Raw genomic sequence first — 22081 nt, 5'->3', positions numbered from 1 at the left:
GGAAATGGAAGCTGAGATTAGGCCCTAGCTTCCTTTCCTGTCCATGCACTTGATATCACATGGTCATCTTTACCCATGTTGGTGCACATTAGTGTCTTCCAGCTGTATCTAGCCATTTAAAAATGAGTTTAAATTGCAGTGTCTGACATCCTTGTTTAGAGGCACTTCAGGGACCTGAAAACTTGTGTGTGCCACCTCAGTGGTGGCTTTGTCCTCTTGGTAGACAAGGTCCCATGCTTTTTTGTGGCTCTTCCCTCAGAAGCAGCCCTGGGGAGCAGTGCTGCAAGTATTACAGCTGATTTACATCATCAGGGAGTCCAGGCTTATTAGAAACCTCCTTCTATTGGCTTTAAACTAGAAGAGGATATATTTAGATTAGGTATTAGGAAGAAATTCTTCACTGTGAGGGTGTTGAGGCATTCATGGACAGGTTGGATGGGGTCCTGGGCAACGTGATGTAGTGGGAGGTGTTGCTGCCTGTGGTAGGAGTGTTGGAACTATATGATCTTTAAGGTCCCTAACTCAAACCCAGTAAGGAACCTCTGAGAGAAGTGTGAATGCCCAAGAGTAACCTGCTTTGTATGTCTTTATCATTAGATATACAGTGAAGTTGCTGTTTTTTTTCTCAGGGTTACATAAATGTTATGTCATTACAAATAATCTAAAGAATTATTTTTACAGAAACAATATATTCAGAGGTCAAACCACACAATAGAAACAAATGTTCAAATTGCCCCAAAGCAAAATTCACTAAAATTCTTGCTGCTTCTCAGAAGTTTCATTTCCAAATGAAAACATTCTATAATCAGAAACCTTCGTGGTTTGCTTAGCAAATGTTGAAAGCAAAGTTTTCTTTGTTTCTGATGCTTTTCATTTCAACCTGTCATATTTAATTCACTCAGTTTAATCCAAATCTGCAAAGTATTTGGTATCTCTGAAAGAGGTACTTAGCATTTGCATTTTTTTCTCTTCTGCAAACAAAGAAAAAGTATCTCAACAATAAAACTTCAGTTGTAAAATCACCTGTGTTCTTGTGATTTTCCCTAAACCTCTAAAGAAAATGAAAAACTACTTCTTCATGTATTTTGTAGTTCTTATAACCTGAGGACCAATTCAATAAAGCTTATGATAATATCTTTGCTGACTTTCAGACAGACTGTATTTTCATTCCACAGAGCATAACCTTAAGAGCTAATAGGAAATTTCACTCATTAGTTAATTTGCTTCTATCTGCACTAAGAAAGCAATCATTAGGTGAATTCACCAACATGCCCTGTGAAATCGTATATAAAGATGCTGGCAGTTGTATCTAGGTGTATCTAGGTATGTGGTCACAAAAGTTAAGCCAAGGTCAAAACCTTAGTTTCCAGCTTTAACACTCTTCCATTTGCCTTGTTCAAACCCCCAAAACAAGCTTAGATGTTCTGCAAATGGTGTCATGACTCTTGTTATATGCTATTGAGGCCCAGCTCTGGGAAGTGAGCTAGGACTTGTAACCACATGCGGTATACCCATTGGTTAAACTGGCACTGGATGAAATGGCAGAAATCTGTGGTCCTGGCAGTTTTCCTGCTTTGCTTCTGTTCCTAGTACCAGGTGGTCAGAGCACTGTCAATCAACTGTTCCCAACTGGAAATGGGAAAAACGAAGATATGGCAAGGGGTAGAACAGGCTCTGGGGACTGCAGGCTCTCTGGGCCACAGCCTAGGTTCTGACATCAGCTCACCCTCAACACAGACACAGCCTCTGCCCCAGCTCTGACTCAGCTCTGTCTGTAGGGGTATCTTGCATGTAACATCGCTGAATCTTTCTGCTATTTTAAATTCTGGAGGTTAATCTATAGATATTGCTACTTCCTACTACACAGTTAAGTTTTCTGTTGAAATTTTAAAACGCTAGTGCACACAAATGGATGTTCTGAGAACTATGCTGACAATAAAACACACTACATGTGTTGGTAAATAGAGATAATCTCCTAACAAGGCTCTGGTTTTGTAGCAGTATATGAAAGATAGGAAAAGCAAAAGTACACTGGGTAAGATAGTTATGTTCCTTTAGAAGAGGGTGTATATGTGCGTGCAGCAGTCAGATAGCTATCCTACAAAACACTCTGCTAAGGGCAGTGCTGGTATCTAACTGACAGATCAGCAGCACTACTTCCTGCTGAGGGTGCACCATCCTGTATTCTGCTACCGGACAAGGGCTTCTTTTTTTGTTTGTCTTGTTTGTCATTTGGGGTTTTCTTTTTTGGGAAATTGACCTCTTATTCCCATGAAAATAAAGATCATTTAGCATTAGCACTTGGAAGAATATCTGAAAAGCACAGTTTTGGAAATTCGGTCCTCCTGACACTGTAGGCCACACTCGCACCAGATACAAATACACCCGAGCAGCTAGGAACGTTGTGATCAGGAGGCAGAATGCTCAAGCTGGATCACATCTTCCATTCCCTCACACCCCCATTCTGTCCTCTGTGTCTGCAAGAAGACTGCTGGAATATGAAATATCCACTGGGAAATACTCACACTTTGCATGAGGGTTGAAACTGCGAAGCTGTTTTGGGGATCTCTGTCCCTTTCATTTATTTTTAATCAAACTTTTATTCTGGTCCCAAGAAATTTATTTAGACCAAAACAACCCATTCCCATGACAGTTTCCATTTCTAAGAATTACCATTTAAACCAATATTCACTGAACTTTCACTTAGCACTGCTTCATACAGTTATCGTGCTCTTTGCCATGGAGTGGTCATTGTCAGCTGGGTTCCCAGTCTCTTGTTGAGGGAAATGATGCATTCTTGTAGGCATGATACCTGCACTCAGAGGTTTAGGTCTAGTTCTGGCTTTGTTTTCAGACTACTGAAGGATTTAGGCTAGTTTACTTCCCTTGTCATGATGTCCTCTTGGAGAATGAGAATACCAGTACTGATCTCATGCATTGTGTGCTTCAAGGTCCACAGATGGCATATTTTAAGTGTATGTTTTATGCATGTTCCAAGGCAGCATTTTGTTTCAGTAAGATCCAAAGAATGGGCTTTTCTAATCATTTAATTTTATAATTGAACTATGTGGAAGAAGCACATTATATATTTTCTTCTTGATGGAAAGAAGAACATGATCCATAGTACTGCATCCCCCATGGCTCGTTTGCTTTTAGCTTGGAAAATGACATAGTTTTTCCCCAAAGCAGCCCTTTGTTACTGAGTAGGCATCTGGTTTGTGACAAGCCTGTTGACTGGGATCTGTCCTCTAAGATTCATAAAAGAGTTGCATGTCCAGCCAATGAAGATGATCAGATTACTTTGGCTTCACTCGCAGTTTTGTAGTCGTCTTTGTTTGCTACTGTGAAGTGCAGCTATAGCCATTGTGAACAAGGAGGCTCTGTCAGCTTGCATCAACTGATGAGTTTGCCTAATGATTTCCCTTTCCCTTCTCTTGCCTCTTGGGGTAACACAGTATGGGTGGTGTTGACTCCAGAACAGTAGCCCCATGTTAATGCGTGAGGCTTTATGCAGGCTTTGAGTACTGAAGGATGTTATCACTCAACACTGTTCTTTCAATATGTAGTGAAGTTTTACCTACTTATGTCTCTTCCAGAAATTGTGAGCACGTCCATCTGTCTAATAAAGCAGCAAAAACTGCTTTCTCTTTCATATTTTACAAAAAGTTTTTTGATTAAGCTCTGTGAAGTAATATTATTTGGTTTATTATAAGCATGTACTTTTACTTTTTATTACGTTAACATCTGACATTATGTTTTGTCTCTCATTCTTGCTTTTATGTGTTTGTTCTCTCCAGACACAGGTACTACAGCTTTTAGATATCAATTAATCATTCTTTCTCTATCACAAAAAAATCATGTTCATATGATATCCTGCAGCACTCTGTTGTTTACATAGTATTAGCATGGGGAAATACTATGTTCAGTTTGATGCATAAAGCCCTCCTTGTATCTTGTGCCTTTGTCTGTAGGCTATTATGCATGTGACCAAAACCATGCATGACTTGAGCAAATGTTTGAATAGGGTTCTTGTGCAGTAGGACTGTATAAGCCATTAGGCATACTCCCTTTAACTTGGTGATGAAAACATTGTGGTACATTTGATGGCACAGAGTGGAGTAAAATTGCCTTTGTGGAAGCAGAATAAAGAGCTCACTGATTTGGTTTCATTATCGTGCACATGGCTGTGCTGCAGACTTCTGGCAAAATTATCGAGGAGGACCAAGAATGAAAAGTATTAAAGTTATTGCAGCTCTGGGGTGAATTCTGGACTGGAAAGAGATAAATATATATATATATATATATTGAATTTTTCATTCTGAAATTTGAAATCAATATTGATCTGTCATTTTTATTCTCAGAGCCCTGAAATCTGTTAATTGACAGGTGGGGCTGTTGCTAAGAATCTTTTCTATGTATAGAGTCTTTTGTAAGAGTGTTGTTTTTCTTTCCTGTCTGTATGTAATGAATCCTATGTTAGGGACTTGAATTTTGCTGTGGGAATTTGAAAAACATGGGAAGCTGCTCTCTGCCAAGCTATTTCCTTAAGGATCCACTTTACATACTGCTGAATCAATGGCCTGTCAGGTGCAGTTACATGCCATAGTGATGATATGAGGTCAATCAAATGAAACCAAGGTATGTATTCCCAGCAGATCCTGGCTATCTGTTTAACATTGTCAAACTACATTTATTTTGATACAGAGCAGTTTAATTTGTTTCTAGATTTGATTAACTCTGAATTTGCATCTATTTTTAAAACTCAAACAATGGAAAAAAAAATCATTCATTTTACTTTGTCTTGAAATACTGTGCTATATGCTTATTGTTCAGTCTTTTAAGACAAAACTGCTTATTGTATCTCTCTGCAGCTCTTCCTGTTCTAGAGACAGGGTTTATTTCATTTAATAATATATATATATTATTTTTTGCTCTAATGGTGATGTGGTATTTAATAAATCTATCCTACAGTAACATAAATTAAATATTTCCTAAACACATAGATGTTTTCTTAGAAAATGTTACCGTAGGAAACAAACAAACAAACAATATATATATATATATCAATATTCTAAGAGATCATATTTATGAAGAAAATTATATATGTATCATGTTTGTAAATCAATATTTTTACACAGAATAATTCAGTGTGCCCTGGAACACCTGCATCTCACCAATGTCTCAAATATTTTGATACCAAACAAGTAATTGTTTTCTTTAAATGAATTCAGGATTTTCCTTATTTCATACATAAAATGAAAAAAGTCAGCCTAATGGCTGAAAACTGCAAGCATTAAAAGCAAACACATTTTTTACATCCTGTCTACAGTACAACAATGCAAAACAGCATTTTGTACTATTGTAAAGACTGCAGAGGACATACATGATACTTGAATGTAGAAACCAAAAGTGTGGATGGAAAAAAATCATTTCTTAAGTAAAGCTATAAGAAATGAAAGAGAAAATGTTGTGGTTATTTTATCGTTATGCTTTTACAGAAGAAAGGGACAATGAAGTAAGATGGAAACTAAAACTAGAACATTTCAATATATATATATATATATAAATGATTCAGGAGTTAAGACACTCCTACAGAAAGCTGCTCTAAAATTTTGTATGAAAAATGCATTTTGTTTTCAAGATGTCATTCATCAATAATTTGTTATCCTGATAAAAGCACTGTTAAGCATTACCATTTGAGCACAAATTTGTGTAAATTTGCATTGTGATTTCTTTCTTTCATATATTCTGAAATCATCTGTTGTTTTTATGTGCTGCAAGACCAGTGCCGACTCATTTCAATACATGAATTCTATGTTCCAAAATATGGAAGAAAAAAAAGTAGTTCTTCACATAGAAGTAGTAAAGACCTCATCCCACAGTGGAGCACTGGAAAAAGAACACAAAGGTGGGATGTGAGATGATACCCTAACCCTTTAGTGTGGGATAATTTGTAGCTAATTTATGAAGCTGATACACAATTTGAGGAAATGAGCGTCCCACCCATTTTTCTTTGTGTGCTCTATAGAATTCACATCCTTCCATTTTTGTTTTTGTTTCCTTGAATTGTGCCTCATAACTTACTGTCATTGCTCATTAGCTGCTGATGTGTTAGGGAGGCTGTCCAGACAGTGACACTGCATGGAAATAGCTGAAAAGTTTAGATGAAGGATTCACTCCTCACGGTGACCTTTAATGAAACACACAGCTAAAGAAAGCTGCTTCTAGTTTACCACATCTGAAACAAAGGGAGAACTCCTGTTATCTTTAGTCCTTGCTTTCTTGCTATTTAATGATATTCTAATGTAAAGGAAATATGTCTTCACACAGGAGCCTAATTTTATTGTTGTTTTGGTGAAGAGGTTGCATTATTTCAGCTCCCTTTTCCCTCTGACCATCAGATTCAGGGCCTGCTGACCCAGCTCTCAGCCACACTGCTGCATGGTGTGGTAGGCCATCCTGAGAACTGCTGCATTCCTACTTTTCTCTTTCTCTTGCATTGCTCTGAATGCAGTTCTGCTTGAGTTTTCTTTTTTTAGTTCTTCTGTACTTCCAGCAAAGAAACACTGGATTGGCCTCTGTTCTCCACAGCCATGCCCCAGCAGCAGTCTGGATTGCTCTGAGCCCACTGGCAGAGCCAGGCCTCCATACAATGGCCATGGAGGGCCCATGGGAGTTGGGACTGGAGAGCACTGTGCTCCTCAGGGTAAATGTGCTTAGGCAAGCTATAAGCTGGTCCTCAGCTGGCAGCATTGCTGCTGGTGGAGAGCCTGTGGTTGGGCAGAGAACACAGGGCTCACATACTCAGCTGCCACTGTCCTCTGGTGGGATGGGGATTGGCCTGTGCCAGGTGAGCAGCCCAGCTGGAAGAACATTGACTGTGTTCTAATCCAGTTTATCAGAGGATGAAATTGGTCTCTCCCACAGACAAACTCTGTGCCAAGGCTGAGCGCTCTCCTCTCCCTGCTCCATGAGGATCTCGGTGCACTATGAACCTGTGCCCCAACCTCAGGAGTTGAAATATGTCCAGGGAACTCACTCAGAGCACTTCAGAAATCTATCTGGTGGAGACATACTGAGTGTGCCTAGCTTATTCATACTTCTAAAAATGTGCAAATACCTTCTTTATTTGGGACTCTCTCCATTTGCATGACACTAGGTTGGTTACTCAAGACAGACTGCCTGCTGTGCTCTAAAATGGGGAAGGTTATCTCTGTGCAGCCTGAAAATGGAGCTGTGTACCAGCAGCTGTTCAATCCCATTACAAAGAAGGCCAAGAGAGTAGGAGTACAAGCAGAACACAGCATATAAAATGTGGCTTTATTTTAAGTGAAATGCATAACCTCCTAATAAAAATAAATGCTTTCTTCACAATGCAGTAGCAAGGAAGTGAGAACAAATTTTCCAAGCAAATTGCAAAAGTTCAGAAAATTTTTGGCTTATTATTTGTTCAAGAGACTTTATCCAGCTTAAGTTATGATTTTTAAGAGTTTTCCAGCATTGCTTGCTGTCTTTGTACTTGGGCAGCAGACTCTATATAGAAATAAAACAAATTTGTTTTATCTTTTCAGAAGAAAGTGACTGCTATATTATTTGCTGGTTCTCTTTCATTCTTTCATTCAAAAACAGCAGGAAAAGGGTTTTTTATTGAGAAAAGTCAAGGTCAGGGATTTTTGTTTTTTGATGTTGGCTGCCAGGAGCTTGACTTCTCTAACTACTATTTCCAAGCCAGCTTCGGATAGCAATCTCATTGTTAGCTTACAGGAAGAGACTTCACAGCTACAGGTCGCTGCAGTAGACACAGAGCAGAAGACTTCAGGACTGAATTAAAAATCCTATGCTGTCTCAGTGTTGTACGTGCCAATCTGAAATGAAGTTAACCAAGCCCGCTAAAGGGCTGCAAAATTTGATCCTAGTATTGTAAACTTTTTCATGCACGCACATCTTTGCAGTTTGTATGAGCAGAAATTTTATTTACAAAATCTGGTTTATAGAATAAAGGCTGTACACATCACCATTCACCATAACAAGTATTTCTTTTCATAGCAAGCAATCAAAAATGTAAAACACCAATATGATTTTGTAAAAAAAGAGAACCAATAGTCTGCATGTGATAAACTGCATGTCTGGGACATTTTTTAAGCCCTGACATGGTCAATTGCACTTCCTTATTCACAGTTAAACTACAGTGTTTTTAAAGACTCAAGTTAATGGCTGCATGACAGTAAAATACTTCTTTAGTTAAAACAGCTATGTCATAAAACGTTGCTATAGAAGTTTGAGCATTTCTCATTGAGTTTATTTTCCTGGTAACAGTGTGTTTTGGTAGCAGGCAGGTGCAGCATGGGTAGGAAGGCAGAAATGTGCTCTAGTGCACACTAGCATCGTGTAGTGCTGTAGTATAGTGGTCTGTAAAACTGATCCATCACACCAGATTGCAACATGAATCACATATGCACTTATAACTCCTACTGAAGCAGTGTGACAGAGCGATTTCACTTTTCTTGCACCTTTTAATGTAGTACTCAAGATTTTACGAATGTATCAATTAGAGATATCTGGTAATCGAAAGTAGATTTCAAACCCCTTGGAGAAGCACAATGAATTACTAACCATATGGGCTTTTGTTATTCAGAGAGCTGTAATGAGACAAAAGATGAAGTAAGTTAGACCAGCTGAACACCGATCTGAGGCGGTTTGATGCAGGCCCCAATACCTTGGCTTGTTCACAGGCTACTCCTTTAGAAGACTGAAAGAAAACCTTTTTCAGCTCTTTTTTCTTCTTGGCTATGTTGGAAAGAAAGCAAAGAAAAAGCCATCTCAGCGCTGCTTTTCATGGTCTGCTTACTTTGTTTTCACACGAGATCCTGTGCGCTACCTTTGTTTTCCCCCCTTGCTTTTTGGAGGGCTCCCTGTGCCAAACAATGGTGAGGCCTGATAACAAGGGGCAGTTGCTCTGTGGCCCGGCTGTGCCGCAGGATTCGCTCCAAGAAATGGAGAGGGGTGTGTTGGGTCTTTTTTCCATCACCGGCCTTTATAGTCAGCAGGCCAGATGGCATGATACAGGCGCAAAAAATAACAACAATAAATAATACCGCGACTCGCAACGTGGACCAAGCTCGGTTACTTCCACTTCATCACACTGTTTGGAAGTCTCTTTGATGTACAAAAGCCCCCCCTAAGATAATGAAATGCAGTGGCAGCTGGCTAATGGCTGGGAAAGTGCAAACCCTGCATTGAACTCTCCCCACCAGGCTATTCAGCGCCCAGGCAGTGTCAGTCCCAAGGAGACAAGAAGCCGGGAAGAAACAGAGTCTTGTTGCCGTGCAGCACCGTGCTGCTGGGTAGGCTGCTGTAGGTGGGGTATTATTTGCCTGGCTGAATAGCAGGGATGTGCCCAAGGCAAAGGGAAAGTTTTACTGTCTTAACACATTAACCTTGCAGGCTCTGTCCTAGAAATGTTAAAAAAAGCCACAAGGTCATGCTGCTTGAAGAGACACTGCTCTTGCATATGCTTTAAAATGAGCTGTATTTTTTTACTGCAGTCTATCAGTTGTGCCTTCATGGGTCAGTCCATTTTGGGGAGAACTAGCTTGTGGCTTGGCTCCATGAGCAATAAAAAACAAGCATAGGCAGACTTTTCTCTCAGCTGCTCCAGACCTAAGTGTGGGGCAGGCTAAATTACAAAGACCCAAAATAGGAAGCAGACACTGACAAACATGAAAACCCTACTTCAGGAGCCTTGAAACAGTTGGGGATTTATTTCTCAAACACAGTGAAAAGTTTCTTATCCCCCCATTAAATGATCCCATGTTCATAATATAACAGTGGGGTGCACAGATCTACACGCAGTGTTAATTCTGTCACCCCAGTGCCACTATCCCCACCATGGGGTTTGGAAGGCCTCACACTGGGTGGCCCTGTGCCTTCCCACTGCCAGGGGACAGCACAGCATGCCCCAGTGGAGGTGCGGTGCTGGGCTGGAAACAAGGCCTCGTCACAGAACAAGTGGCTGAGAAAGCAAAATCTGTCAGAATAAGTATTGTGGGGAAAGAGAGATCAACTCTGGCTTTTATTATTCTGCAGGAAATGATTATTTTTGAAGGTAAAGTTCTGGAATGCTTATGAACCATTATAAAATACAACTTGCCAACTATCTGGTCTCAAGGGCTGGTTTATTCCAAAACATTGCTGTCCTGGATGCTACAGTCTGACAGACCAGTGCAGGGTCATGTTCTGACCAACTGGTCATGTTATGCAGCATACATCTCAGAGCAGGAGATTGCCTGAGAGCTGTGGTATCCTCCAAACCTCATCAATTTGAGAGGAGACAGAAGACTAAAAGAAGGGATGTTTTGCATACCTTGTCTCAAATAAGTACCCAGATGCATACCTTAGGCAAGATTTCTGAATATCAGTGCATACTTTCAGTGACTGTATGTCAAAGGCATATTGATTATTGTCGCTTAGGCTAATGCATACTGTATGCTACAGTGCAGCTCCAATAGATTTCCTAAGAGCAAGCATGAGTTAATGTCACAAAAATCACCAGCGCCAAGTGGGAATAGCTCTATTTAATACAGAGATTATGGCAGTAAACTTCTGATCTGTTCCTTATGATCACTTATCCTAGCGCTGTGTAAATGCTTTTTAGGAAAAGTCTTAGCTTCATGAGATTGATGTTCACAAAGAAATCCAGCCCGGGTGGGTATATTGGCTCTATCAGTCAGCCTTCGACTGTTCCTTCCACAAAGCTTGCTTTCCAAATCTGGTTTCAAGAGCTGTTTGCTTGACAGACTGCTTCACAGACTTGCAATTGTTTGTTTCTGGCTCTTTTTGATTGCTCCACTGATCTCTCGACTTTGGCCTTGAGGCTATTATTTATATTGTACTTTTATTGGTGTTTGCTATTTGAAACTTTGTTTTCAGTAGATTTGCTGCTCTGTCCTAAACTGCTTTTCTGATTAAATTCTGTTGAAGAGGCTTGGTAGATTGCTTCACCTTTTTTTTTTTTTTTTTTTTTTCCCTGTTTGTCCTCCTCCTAATTGTTCATTTGAGAACTCACCTGCCTTTTGTTTACACCTTCCTTTGTGATTTGTTCTCAGATTAACAGGGGCAGCTGCACAGTTTTTACGTCTATTAGTTCTTTGCAGTGGATCAGGCAAAATATTAACCTGTACTGTTCTCCCCCAAAAAATCAAGTGAACTGCAATAGACTCTTTCTCTCACAGTTCAGAAAAAAGAAGTATTTTAATTTTTGATAGTCACTGCAGGCAAGAATTTTTGTGTGTCTAGATGTGTCTGCTATAAGTACAGGATGAGCATTAGAATCGGGACATATGAAACTAGCTTGCTCTTTCTGCCAATATGTATGAACTTATATTTGCAAGAACTTGAGTGTGAAATTCAAATCCAAATTCAGGTCTCAGCCCTGCAATGCCATGAGCTCAGTGGGACTGTATGCATGCACTCAGTATTTCCTGAGCATAAATCGTTCCAAGGTGTTGTGGTTCTCAGCTCAATAATTCTTTGAATTTATCTACCAGATGTAGTTTGGTCCTCCTTAGATCTGCTAATCAAGTGGCTTCTTTCTTGATTTGAGTGATTTACAAACTTCTGTAATTTCTCTGTTATTGAGCTTTCTGCCTGTTTACATTTTACTGCTGATTGATTGGTTGTTGCCATATCCTTAATGGGGAGCCAGCTTTCCTGCAATTTTCTTTATTATTGTCTCTAATGTGGGACTTTCTTCCTACTAATACTTTCCAAAAATGTGTTTTCTTTTTTTGAGCTTCTTGGTAGATAAGAGAGAGAGAGGAATGGATATGAAATGCCATAGATTAAGTAACCTCCCATGAGACCTGTTATTCATACCAAATTTCAGTTCTTTTCATAGAATAGTTTGGGTTGGAAGGGACCTTTCAGATCATCTAGTGCTTTTACTGATTTTAGGTTGTTATGTTTCAGTTATTCAAACCTGAAGCTTTAAGACCTTTACTGAGCAAGAAGGTGAATGGTCACAATGACAGCTAAAGCCAAAGATCTCTGCAAGTGCTTCAGGTTTTATTTCGGAATTGGACAAGATGTTCAGAACAGGAACATCAATGGGGAAAGAGTTAATTTCTGTGCAATTCTGTATTTGCCTCACATTTTGCAAAGGCACACTAGTATTCATCATTCTCCTCACTCTAACAGTCTGACTGAATGGTTTTCTGGGTTTGTTTACATTGCTCATCTTTGCTAGTCTCTGGCCATTTCAGTTTTTAACAGTCCTCTCAACCTTTCATTGTTTTCTCTATTGATGTGGTGACTCTTTTCACATCTGGGGTTGCTGAAACAACACAAGGAATGGGTTCTACTCTCTTTCCAAGCCAATGTGGCAATGGTCTCCATACATGGCCTTAGTGAAACCTTCTCCACTGTGTGAGCTGCAGCCTGGGCTCATTCCAGCCTCCATTCCACTGCAGGTTCTAATACTGCATCACTTCTTTGAACATCTGAAGCTGTTTATATTAATAAATTGATTATAAACACAGTACACTGTTTGATCCTCCATGTGCTTTTGATGCTAATTCTACTTTAATTTATTTATTTGTTAATATAAATACCTTAAATAAATTTAGTTTCCTATGATAGCATGTATTTGCTTCAGTGGATTATGCCCTATTCTCTAAGTTCAATATGAGTTTTCTCTCCTGTCCAGAGTCTGTCAGAGATGCAGGGCATTTGATTTCTTTCTCTTGGGAGGAAGATTCAAAATCTACTGTAGGACTGACTTCAAAGAGTTTCTTCCAGTGCAGCCTCTGTGGAAATTTAGCCTACTTATGCCAGCAAATCTACGACCGACTGTGTCACAGTGTCTTATCTGCTGGAGTCCACAAAGCATTTGATAATCTTCTTCAAAAACAATGCATTTAGGTGTTTCATTTCCAAAGAAGAAGTGAGGAAAACATAATTATTGGAATCCAGTTAAAAAATCACCACCAACAAAAAACTACCACCACCACCAAAAAACTACCACCACCACCAAAAAACTACCAACCACCACCAAAACAGGACGTTTCTTCTTTCTTATTTTTTATTTTCAAATCAGCCTAAAAACGTTCTCTCACTGATGTGGTAGTGTACCTTTGTGCACCAGGTCAATGTTTCTTCTGGAAATATCTGGTAATTGCTTTTGAGCTGTAAGCTCTCTTGAGCAGCCTAGCTCAGGAGAACTCCTCAAGGGTATTTCAATTGCTCAGATCCACTTAGATGTGGTAAGTTTCTGTGAATCTTTGGGCTTTCTTCCAGAAGAAATGGGTCTGACTGGAAGACTCTCTCTGCTGCAAGAAAATCTAAGCAGCATTCTTTGAGATGCAGGCACTCCTAAAATGAGAGCAAAGTAAAGCTACCAGTCATCAGCTAGAAAAAGGACGAAAGGAGAAAAGAAATGAAAACACAGAGGCTGTAGTTGATAATTAATATGTAAGTCTCTACAGAGTCCACATAGCCTTTGTAGTATCTGGAGAGAAAGAGATGTCAACAAGATCATAAATATTCTCCTGTACTTCCATCAGAAGATAGTTTAGGCTTCACCTCTTCAAATATTTGTTCACATATTTAATCTTACTGACTTTTCAAATGGTAAAATTTAACATGTAGGCCTACCTACGCAAGAACAAGTGCACTTTTTTTTTTTTTTTTTCCAAAGTGCATGTCAGCCAAACTAAGCTGCAGCAAAAAAATCTGGGAATGTTTCCAAACCATTGTGTGTAGGCTTGCTGGAGGGGTTCCTGAATTGCATCTCTCTCAGAGTTAGTTGATACTCTTGAGTATCAGAAGTGTGATGGATACACATGGTTTTATTTGAGTTATCTCAAGTGCTTTACAGTGAGCCAAATTTCCATTTGCCAGTAACTGAGTTTTCAAGGGGGAAAAAAACATCTTGCCCAGTTGTGACAAAATATAGAAATTACACTTGTCTGAGGGAAAAATGAAATCTGTTTTGATTAAGAAACTAAAGTATTTTGGAGGGAGGTAGAGCAGAAGCAGGATGATCGTTTGAGTGTAATGTTTAGATTTTGTGGGTCCACAAATATATTTCTAATGAAATATGTCTGCATGAAATTTTCCATAATGGCTATCTGCCTTGGGTGGAATATTTCTGGAAAAAACTTTCAAGACAGAATAGTTAAGCCACTTTTAAAAAACACTTTTAAGAGAAAAGATATTTTTCTGAGTAAAAAGCAAAAAACCCTCAACCACTCAATGAGTTGGTTGGGGAAGTATTGGGCCTCTGTAGCTCTGAAATGGCATCCTGAAGCATAGTATGCTTTTTTCTCTTTTAAGGAATTATCTTTTTGCCTTCTTTTCCACTGGACAAGTTGGCTGGTGTTAGCCAATGTGAACATTTTGAAAAACCTCTTTACATGTGCTCTACTGAGACTTGTTAAGGTTTGGCAGCTAAATTCTTAGAAAATAGGGAAAAGGGACAAAGGAGGAAAAAAAAAAGAAAAAAAAAGAAGGAAAAAAAAAAAGGAGAAAAGGTAGAAATGGAAGAAAAAGAGAAAAATTTGGAAAAAAAAAATCTGTTGATAGCAGATGGGCACTATCTCCAGGGTGCCTTGCTTAAATCAAGATTTTCTCAGGTGCATTTTTCCCAGTTGAAGGGAGCTACCCTGCTGCCTGGAGCCCTTGTGGGAGGTAAGGAAATTTCTTTTGACTGTTCAGGTGGGCTGGAAGAGGAGTAGGTTTGCCTTGTATAAGGCATGATCAAGAACTAAGGCTCAAGCTTGGTTGTGGTTAGGGGTTACTTTCTTAGATAAAAATCATGAAAGGTAAGCTGGAAATGCTTGGTGGTGAAAAGTAGAAATATCAGGAGTGGGGAAGGTAAGACCAGAATAAAGCCTTTGGGAAGGCCTGAAAATTTAATAAGGAAAGCTGGGCTGGGAATGAAGGGTATTTGCATGGAAAATGTGGAGAGGACTGCAACTGCAAATACAGTAGGAGAGAATGTTTTGTTGTTGGAGTGGGAAGGTTGGAACTGAGAGAAAAAGCATAGAAGGCATAGGGAGGAGAGAGACAGGAACAGGACAGTTTAGTCAGGGCATGAAGGGTCAGGTCAAGAGCCTACGGTCTTCTCCTGTGCATTATTGATATCTGCAGACTGGGATAAATTGCCAGGTTCCTTGCTGGCAGCAGCCATCTGAAAAACTCACTGCCAGAGTACGTGTGCATTCCTCTTGAGTGTAATCAACTCTCCCAAAGAAAATATAAAACAAATGTGATATGGCTGCTTGTTGAGTCTCCTGCGTGTGCTGAATAGCAGGCAGGCTGGGAGAGGGTGGGGAAGAGATGTGAGGTTATGTAAGTAAGCCTGCATCTCAGCACATTCACATCAGTGGGCTGGATTGATGTTGCCCAGGCAGCTTTAATTCTGGCATTTTCATCTTTTTGCATGCTGACTCTGCAACATTAGCATTGTTTTAATGCACTTCAAGTATGTATGAATAGAATACAGTAGAGATGTGACACAATAGACCATATGCCTGGACAAAATTTATTGTCTGCAGATCTAGTGTGTGATTGGAGGGGCTCTCCAGTACACCTTTTCCCTTCAACTCTTGTTATTTCATGTAGTCATTCAATTTGACAACAAGAAACCAAAAACATTACAATGTGGGGTGAGGAAAGACAGCTTTTTAATGCTGTTTGATTGTTTGCCAAAGCTTTTGCAAGTGTTCCTGTTAGGACATATTACTATGTACTATATACAGCATGTTTATATTCTTATAACATGTTTAAACTTCTCAGTTATAAATTTCTTGTATGTCTAGAATTGCCTGGGAAAGCAAACCTGTACAACCTGCCATTGTCCTTTTCCCTGGGCAAGGTCAATGTGCCTTCTGTCAGGTCGGTAGGACCTCAGAGACAAGACTAGAACTCCACAGCGGACTGGGTGTGTTTATAATGGAATGGGTTGAATTTGGAGAAAGCTGAGTGATTTATGTGAGATGCAATTATAGAAGAGTGATAGTAAGAGATCAAAGGATGTTGATTCAGTTGTATAATTTGGCCTCAAGACTATTAAACATGGGTTACAGTTCACCAGGGGAATTTTCTTTCTGCTAGCCTGTTCTACTCACAGCCAGAGAGAGAGAAGGGGGATGGGAAAAAAATTGTTTTCATTTCTACCAAGCTGAAGCAGAGCTCGAGGGGGGAATATTTGGAGCATAGCTGTGTGATATACTCCTTTGCTTACCTAGATTTTTTAAAATTCCTTTTCTTCCTGCTTTGGAAGGGTTTGTAGCAAACTCTATTAAATGCAAATGTGTATCACGCACTGAATTTTGGCTTTTTTATCTAACAGCAGGCAAGTTCTTCAAGATGCTTTTCTCTGTGACAGATAACAAAGAGCGTAAATGGGAAAACTTATGGAACTCTTTATAAAAACTTACAGAACTCTAGAAGCACTAAAACAGCCAAACTGCAGAAGAAATGCAAATAGGAATTCAGTTCATTGTTTCTCCCTCAACAAGTTCCTACATGTACCTATTGCCACAGAATGGAGACTTCCTTCTTGTGTCCTTGCCCAGGAAAAAAAAAAAAAAGAAAAAAAAAAAGAAAGAAAGAAACTAAAAATGCTCCTACATTAAGTTTAGGACAAAAGGAAATACATTGTGCATAGAGAGGCTGGTGCTTGCTTGAATTCCTGTGCCAAATGAAGACTGGCAATTTTTCAATGATTTAAATCATGGCCAAGATTTCTCTGTCAGCAATCAAATATTGGCCTTTTAATCCTTTGGAAAGTTAGTTTTATTTGCTTTCTCACACCCAGGAGTTTTTAGGACAGCTTTGTGCTGTACCATCATCCATGTTGTGAACCCATTGGGCCCATGGTATATTGTCCCGCTATTTACAGCAGTACGAGGAAAAGGGGAAAGAATACTGTCTTAAGAGGGTGAAGATGTGTTTCAGACATTAACTACGCATGAACAGTTTACAACAAGCAGAAAGCAACAGAGAATTAAGAAGCATTTTTCTCCTAAGGAGGTCTTCCTCCCTCACTAAGATACTGCCTATTCTCATGGAGCATCGCTGCAGGGAGATGACACCCCATGTCTTCGTTCAAACAGCATAGGTGAATAACATAGTTTTTTTGTTTATTGGCTCAAATCTGAAAAGTGAGTGGGGAGCATGAGGAGTCGAGTAGAAGAGATACTATTCAATTAAGCTAAATTCAAAACCTTTTATTTAAATTGTGAGATCTTTAACTTCTTTTTCTTGTTAGCTGGATAATTTTAAAACAGAATAATGGTGTTTTGAAAGGAAAATTAAAAAAATCATTTATAAAATAAAATTAAATGAACATTTCAGCTTTTCCAGACAAGCCTTCCAATTTAAAAAATGCCAAAATGGAAATGTCAAAATGGAAATGTCAAATTGTCTTTTCTTTTTCTATAACTTTTTAGTCTCTTCCCCATCATGTTGGTGAATCATGAAGTTTTTTTCCCTTTAAATTTCCTGAGACAGAAACATACCACAAGGACTTGGTCCAGCTAAAAAACTCAGTAGCCATTTTCTGTGTAGAGGTTGCAAAATGTGGGGTATATTCTTTACATTTTAGCCTCTGTATATCACAGACCAGTGTGGTTTGTATATAATTCAACCTTCTCTTGCCACAAGACACTGAGAAGAGGTTTGACTGGCTGCTCTGACTGCATGTTTCCTCTGTTATCACTCCATTCTTCCCCACAGAGTGTATGTTTGTTTTGGGGTTATTTGGTTTAGGGTATTTGTTTTATCATATCTGGAAACTATAACCTTTGAAAAACCTCTACCTACAAAAGATGAGCCCAATAATGTATTTTTATGCCCATTCATTTGCATCCATCTTGGGGAATATATAAAAATATCTGCTTTCTGCCCACCAGAAATTCCTGTTCTGTGACATGCTCTTCTCCAAGATCCTCTCAGCTTTATCCAAATAAGTTTAATTTCTAGCTACCATTCTTCTTGTATATGGAAAGCCCCTCAAGTGTCTTACCATGACTACTACTGTTTGCTGTATCAGTTCCACGCGCTAATATGATTTCCTGCAAGAAGAGATGAATATATTAGATCTGCAGTGAAATCATAGAGGGGTGGTGGAATAGAAAGCCTGACCAGTGTTTTTAAAGAGAATAATCTCAATGAAAGATGCTAAATTGGTTCCATGATATGAATGTAAGTTGTACAGTCTTGCTCTAGCACAGGCTCCTGACTTTCTCTTTGGTTTTCTGGCTGGCAACGGATATCGTTGCTGCCACCTGTTTGAAGACAATTGTGCAACTGGGACCGTGGAATGATGTCCAGTTGCCTTTTTTAGAATATGAATAGGGCCTTTGAGTTTGGCTGCGCTGAGCAGTTTGAGGCTGAATCACTCTGTAGACTTGCCAGAGAAAGCGTTTAGCCTATGGACATGAGCCAAAGCCCACTGAATCTCACAGCAAGGCTCTTCTTAGCTTCGGTGGGCTCTGGCTCAAACTCTATATGAATGAGAATTTCTTCTCGGGAATTAAATAAAATTCCTTATTTTTAGTTCCTCTTTTTATTTTCCCATAGATTCTCACCTGTACTTTTCCATTTGAACCACTACCTCTTTGCTCCACTCATCCCTGCTCTGGAGCTAGAGTGTTAGGAATGATGGCAACACAGGTGCTCAGTCATGAATAAGGCAGGTACAAGGAGCCGTCTCAGAGCTCAGCTGCCTGAACTGCACTGTACCCACTGTCCACTTTTACTTACTTTTCATTTCTGAATGTGTGCTATTTTGAAATGCCTCTAATGCTGTTGGACCCTGAGCTATTTTGGACATGAGCATGTCATTTCCCCTCTGCTGCAATCACAGTTGGATCCTGCAGGCATTTCCCATAACAGGCCTCAGTTATCAACAGCAAGAGTTTTAGTGTATTTCCCTTTGCAAAGACTTTTCTTGCCAGATGGGAGTTGTTAGTTGTTTATATCAGGCTATGAGTAATGCCCTTTCACTAGCACTGTACACAATGTTTTTTTTTTTTTTTTTTTTGACATTTATTCCTTCTGTTGTTATACAATGTTAGCTTTGCAAGTTATAAAGAACAACCTTTTTCCCTCAGGTGTCCTTTTGTGTGCTTTTTGCTCTTTTTTTTTTTTTCTTCAGATTTTCTCTTCCAATTTTGAAGGTAAAATGAATGTATAAAAATAGAAAAAAGAACAACAAACCTTCCAAGTCTCCTACTCACTGCTGTGAATAGATCCTAGACATAGATTTGTGAACCCATTTGTGGGCTTCTCAACTTCCATTTCTTCTTGAACCTCCTTTATGTCTGTAACAGGACTACTATTTCATTCTGTTTTCCTTGACACTGTTGGACACAACCTAAATACCTAAATTTCACCATCTCCAAGCTCTTCCATTACATGGTGGGATGAATCTTTTCTCTGCAGACCTCACTCTATTACCATCCATACAGTAAGACCTTACATTATGGGTCATTGAGTATTTTCTGTGAGAGGAGCCCTCAACTCGTGCTTATTCTGAGTTTTGACTCTAGGTGTTTGGACAGTCAGCCTGAAGTCTTGATCAAGAAGATTTTTTTTTGTGATAACTTTAGCATCTCTCATGCTCTTTCACTTCAGAGATAGATAGATATTATTTAATCATTCCATCTGCTTGCTTCCCTAAATGGTTCAGGATCCCTTTAGATCTGCTAAGAAGATGGGTCTGTTTGAGCTATCAGACTAAGACCTTTTTTAACATTACAAACCTGAAAATATTTTCCATGCCCCACTGTACTGAATTAGAACCTCCACGACTTGTTCCTACATGCTTGAACTATCTTTTACAGGCTTCTAAGAAGTAGCCTTTAACAACAATAAAGCCCTTTAACCGTAAATATATGGGTAACATCTGTACTCTGCACTTTACAGTGGTAGTAATTTAGGAGAAACTCGGCAGAACTTCTAATCTGATCCTAATTATAAGGTTGCCCTTTTGCTTTTAGTCACTGCTTTGGAGTGTCCAGCACTTAGGAGTGTGGAAGTTCTTTGTAAGAATGCACAAGGAAATAAATAACTGCTGTTAAAACTCTGTGTTCTCTCTAGCAATAACTCAACCATGGAAAAAAATAAAGGAAGAATGTACCCTCAGGTATACTTTCCTTGATGCATATAAATTCAAGTCCCATGAAAATGTTTATCTGTAAATAAGCAGCTTGGTTTAGTCTTATTTCTCAAGATTATCTGGTTGTGAGTTAGAGTCTGCACTCGGTAATAAGTGAAAAACAAGTTTGATCACTGGAATTCTGTTATTTTCATCTGCAATATTATGCAAGATCAAGGTAACAAATTTTGTTGCCAGCTGGAGCTGCAGGGTAACAGGTTGCTGCTGGTTTTCCCTGTAGACAACAGTAAAGAACACATTTTATGTCAAAGTAATTGCACTAACAGGTGCCGTTGAGCAACTGTGTTTTGGTTGCGACACTCTTGTGGCTCAGCACTTACCACAAATGTTTATATAAAAAAAATTCAGTTCTGCTTTTAAATTCCTATTCAAACTGACAAGAAGGAATAGGGTAAACAAGAGTGAAGCAATAGCTACAGTTGAAAAACTAGAAAGTCCCTTTCCGACTTCTGGTGGTTGAATGCTGCTTTCCTATCAAAAGTCCTTCCTTGGGCATTTATCACAGAGACTGTTAGCATACTTCCAGGGCGGGCAACATGAAGACCTGTAAGAACTGAGTGAGATTCTTGCAGTGGGATACATGGTGATGTGATTATGTCACATATTTGGGGGATAATGTAATTTCAGGCTCCAAATACAAGACACTGCTGCCCAAGCAGTGGGCTCTCTCCCTCTTGCCTTTGTTGTGTACCCAGCTGCAGAGCAGTGCGTGCCAGAGATGAAAGCTTCATGTGAGATGCCCCAAGGGTGTGTTTACAATGTTGTAGGTATATATAGTGATGCAATGCCACTGATATAAATCTCCTAAAGATGGACTAAAGATGGGAAAAGTGGCTTTAGCTATATCAGTGTCCCCATAAAACCAAATTGTATCTTATGCTAACTTGGGTATCAATTCCAAAATTCTTTCTTTCTTTCTTTCTTTCTTTCTTTCTTTCTTTCTTTCTTTCTTTCTTTCTTTCTTTCTTTCTTTCTTTCTTTCTTTCTTTCTTTCTTTCTTTCTTTCTTTCTTTCTTTCTATCTGTCTATCTATCTATCTATCTATCTATTTTTACGCCAAATATTTATGCCTGCAGTCTGCAGCGTTCTTTGAATCTAAAAGAATCAGCTCTTCCTAACAAAATATGCTGAGAACAGTCTGGAGGTTGTACCTTCACCTCTCCTTCTAGATACATCTCATGCCCACAGACTCCATGCCTTTTTGGTTTGCCTTAGCATTTCTCATATATTCTTTTCTGGTTTTAGTATGGATAGATGATTTCTGTGAGGACTGCAATATTTGACAAGACCCATTCTTTCTTCAATCTCTGTTTTCTCAATCTTTTCCTTCTTGGAGACATTGTCTTTGCTTACTTGTGGACTTTCTCCAAATCTTCCAATTGTTTCCTTTCCTCCACATATACCCACCAGGCTTATTTCTCTGCAAGTTATTTCTCTGGACTTACAGTCCAGCTACTGTATCTTAATTAACTGTTCATCATTACTGCAGCAAATGTATACATGCATGTTCAGTGCCACAGCCAAGGCAAGAGCATGCACAGCTGTATAAACATCGGTGAATGTGGGCTAAGATAATTCACGTTACTTCACATTCTGTATGGTTGAAGAGTGTCCGTGGTGATCAAGGAAGACTGAACCCTATATACAACTCATCCTGTGTTTTGGCATCCTAAGACTTCCCTGTTCTCATTCCCTTCACCTCCAATTCATTTTGATTGTGATTAGTAATTTTTTTTTTTCTTTTGTACTGGTGTAGTCCCACTGCCAACAGTGCTATGCCATAAATTGCATGATCCCACTCCAAGCTCCTTTGCTTCCACTTTTATGAGAATGAAAAACACTTCAATGGTATGGAGAGATATTTACAGTTCATGCACTCTTTTTACTTTGTTTTCC

General features: G+C 39.2%; 1 long non-coding RNA gene across 3 annotated transcripts in view; it reads left to right on the top strand.

Annotated features, from left to right (window-relative positions):
- The first annotated feature begins 11024 nt into the window (after window positions 1-11024).
- LOC121109066 overlaps window positions 11025-22081 on the top strand; it is a 45687-nt gene continuing 34630 nt past the window's right edge. The window contains exons 1-2 of one of the 3 annotated variants that reach the window (XR_006933777.1): window positions 11025-14685; window positions 16352-22081. The exon at window positions 16352-22081 is cut by the window's right edge and continues 25802 nt beyond it. This is a non-coding gene — a long non-coding RNA (uncharacterized LOC121109066). The other 2 variants (XR_006933778.1, XR_006933776.1) reach the window with 2 other exon arrangements.

This window comes from Gallus gallus, chromosome 1, assembly GCF_016699485.2.
Source record: "Gallus gallus isolate bGalGal1 chromosome 1, bGalGal1.mat.broiler.GRCg7b, whole genome shotgun sequence".
In the NCBI taxonomy this organism is placed as follows: domain Eukaryota; kingdom Metazoa; phylum Chordata; class Aves; order Galliformes; family Phasianidae; genus Gallus; species Gallus gallus.
Note: the sequence above shows the minus strand (reverse complement) of the source record. Positions and strands in the feature narration are given on the sequence as shown.